We start from the raw sequence: 3,869 nt of genomic DNA, 5'->3' as shown, positions 1-3,869 counted from the left end.
TCACAGTGTCAGGCACGGTCAATCGAGCTCCCGGGAACAAATACCCCAAAACATAACCCTAAAAAAATCTTATTTTTCCCTATTTAACACTTTCTAAACCGCCCAGATCGGGCTTAGCGCACTAAGCCCGCTGTACAGAAAAACCAACAAACAACATTAGAATCCATTATGAATTACTCGCCCATGCACAAGTTCATAGTTCAACACCATGATGAATTCAAACTAAAAGGGTCAAAGGGGTTGACAAATGCTCACTCACTCATAAGGTGAAATACTTTTGGTTAGGTTGTTATTCTCAAAACAAAACAAAATGCTTTGATCATTTTTATACTTTCATACAGAACAACATAAATGCAAGATAAAACATAATAAAATTGAGTTAAGACAAAGATTGTTGGTCTCACGTGCTAGTAAACAATGGAAAGCAACCTCACAAGGGTTTAGTCCTAAAGTGATTCAAGAATGAACAAAAATTGCAAAAGAATGAATGACATAAAATTTGTACAAAAGAAAAGTCTCCTGATCATGTTTTGCTAGAGAAAGCGATAAACGAGTACCTTGCGAGTACCAACTTCAAAAGCTATCATTACCATATATCCGCAAGTTGAAACAATCAAAATCAAGAAATTACCAAATGCATATTCGAGTGAGCGGACCAACGATTTCACCTCGATGCAAGCCTAAAGAAAATGTCATAACCACACACTTGAACAAACGTGACAAAACAATATAATTTACAACAATATGTAAACAACATATATGTGCACATACTTGAACAATAAGAAAAACATAATTTTTACAAAAAGAATGGTGAAAATGAATAATCCGAGTTCAACTTGTTTAGTCAGTTCACCAAACAAAATTGAAGTATGTATAACTATACACAAGTATACAAGTATCAATATACACGATATCTACAAAACTCAAAAACAAAGACACTATCGCAATGCGATCCAATAGAGACACCTATCCCCGCCAATGATGCCATTTTGTTGAAGAGGTAAAGCGGCCGCAAATAATTAACTATTTATTTAGTTTTATTATATCGTCTCCAAATGGATTAGAGATTATTAAATCGCCGTTCGACTAGTCTCACGTTCTTGAGTTTGATATAAAATGGGTTTAAAGTAAAATGTGGGAATTAAACATATGAACATCAAAGAATTTCATTCTTCGAAAATGATAGAAATCTCGGGATTGAAATTCATATACACTTTAAATACTTAAACTACTTACCCAGTCGTAATTATTCTAAATCACTCGTCGCAATCACCATGTACCACTCACATAGAGGATATCTCTAACGGAGAGTGAGAAATCTATTGTTTCGTTCTTTGGCAGTGATGTCCTGTGTAACTAAAACAACATGGAGGCATTAAGAGTCAATAACCACATGATTATTTAGCATTAATATATCTCTCGAGTTAAAACCCCGAAGGTGTACATGTCTATAACAACTCAAATTCTAATAGAGTAAGCAATCACCAATCATAATTGGTAAAGCAAGGATTACACAACATCATCAATAAGCAATATACATATAAATAAAAGTATACTTGCAAATATACCCCAATATTAGAGGAAAGTAAAGAGAAGAAAAGATGAGAAAACCAAATCTCTCGCAGTGACAGACAAGGTCAATCGAGCTCCCGAACAAGAATCATATGATTACAAGCCACAAATATTGTTTTCTAAGCTCTCTAGACCAAAAAATGAAATTTGCTTAGCGCCAAAATACCCCAAAAAAAACCCTAAAAAAATATGATTTTCCTTATTTAACACTTTCTAAACCACTCAGATCGCGCTTCGCGCCCTAAGCTGCTTAGCCCGCTGAACAGAAAAACGAAATCTTATTTTGGCCATAACATAAGAATCATAACTCCGATTTGCGCTCGGTTTAAAGGGTTGGAAAACTTATTCATTGCTCTATTTAAAAATGAATAAATATTAATGAAATTGGAGATGAGGGCTAGGTCGGAGCTCTGTCTAAAAATGAATAAATTTCTATGAAATTGGAGCTTATTCAGTGCTCTATCTAAAAGTGAAGATTTCTTTGGAGACGAGGGCTAGGTCGGAGTTTTTGTCTTCCATATCTGTACACTTGATACCATTTCCATCATGGCCTATGAGATTCCCAATAAGATATTCAGTAATAACGATCTTCTTCCCCATTACATAGGATGTTACTTGATAATTTGAAGTAGTTGCATGGATCCAGAGATCTTTTACTAGTTTGGGGAAGACTAGACCCATAAGCCTATCAAAGAACTTCTCCCAGCCTTGAAACTCAACGTCTTGAATGATGTCGCAACCATTTTATTTCATACTCTCAAAATTCACCATCATTTCACAAAGAACCTCGAGAGAATCGATGGGAGTGAGTAGAGTTCTTATAGGTTCGACATACCTTTCTTTAGGGTTGATTTGAGCAACATAGTTTTGAATTTGTCGTTGTTGAGAAGAGGAAGCCATTGTTAAAAAAACTAAGGATTTTCAAAAAGGGTTTTATGGTTTTCAAGAAGAGGGAAAAAGAAATGCAAGTACGCACAGATTTCATAGATGAGAAAAAGTAAGTGAAGGTGAGAAGGATTGTGAGAGTGATGTGAGGTGAGGATAAATACACACCAAGCCAACGGAAATAAAACATAATATTAAAGAAAATTAAGAATTTAAATGTAATGATTAAACAAAGTAATGATTTCTGGCGGAGGGATGGCGTAAAATTTTATTGAAAACAGTTACCGATGTGACTCGTGCCTCAATGCATCAACTGAAATGTTTTCAACCATTCAGATTCTGAACACGTGTTCAACTTTAGATGGTAATCTGTCGTTTTTAGGTTGACAGTTGTTGATATATAGAACTTCATGATCATATTAGCATTTGCCAATATTCCTTCTGACTTATGTAGAAAAATTTATCAGATGTTCTCCAAGAATAGGCGACCAAAACAAAATAGTTACAATCAGAAATACTAACTTGCAATGATTTTGTCGGAGTTTCAGAAGGCATCTATCTTGTATTTTTCTGTGTTTGTTAGAACTTCAGAGCCATAAAAAAAGTCTTGCTTTAGTACCAATTGTTTCAGAGCCAATGATCTTTCCTTTCTGATTGCCTCCGAAACCTACAAAGTCTCCATCTTTAAGTTCCAGACTTTGGAATATATGCTTTCTTCCCGTCATTTGTCGAGAGAATCCAGAGTCCAGGTGCCATGATTGGTGTTTCAATCTTGCTGTTACGGACATCTGCAACATAGATAATTTTATCTTTAGGTACCCATATCTTTATGGGTCCTTGTTTGTTAGAGTTTACTAAATTCTAATTGAGTTTTGATTTCTGAGTAGAATTTATAAGATAAGAGTTGCTAGTATATTTAATATCATGTGTGTGATCATATGTGAAGTGAGAGTTTATAGGTGATATGGTTCTTTCAACATGCTTAGGTTGATATGGTTCTTTCCCTTTAGGTTTCACATACCCTATACCTTTTCTAGCATTTCCACTAACACCATATATCATTGAAGTCATCTTGCTTCGATCTATACTTTTAGCTAGAAATTTTTGAAAGTTGTGATCATATTGTTTTATGATACTATCAGAACTAGTTGAACCTTCTGAGTCAGAGTCTTTCTGAGTTTGTTGTAACTCGTTTTTGATAACCGAGTTCTCACTTTTTAGTTTGAAAAGAATTTCTTTTAACTCGAAATTTTCTGCTTTTAGTTCTCTAGATTCCTTGGAATCAGATACCAGACCATGTTTCAGGTTCTTGTATTTGATTCGAAGTTTTGTGCAAAATCTGTCTTTGCTAATCGATTGGCACATTGACCTAACTGATTAGCTATATTAAAAAAAAAACCATTAGCAGATCA

Source organism: Vicia villosa, unplaced genomic scaffold (genome assembly GCF_029867415.1).
Source record: "Vicia villosa cultivar HV-30 ecotype Madison, WI unplaced genomic scaffold, Vvil1.0 ctg.001522F_1_1_3, whole genome shotgun sequence".
In the NCBI taxonomy this organism is placed as follows: domain Eukaryota; kingdom Viridiplantae; phylum Streptophyta; class Magnoliopsida; order Fabales; family Fabaceae; genus Vicia; species Vicia villosa.
The sequence above is the reverse complement of the archived record's forward strand: the minus strand, read 5'-3'. Positions refer to the sequence as shown.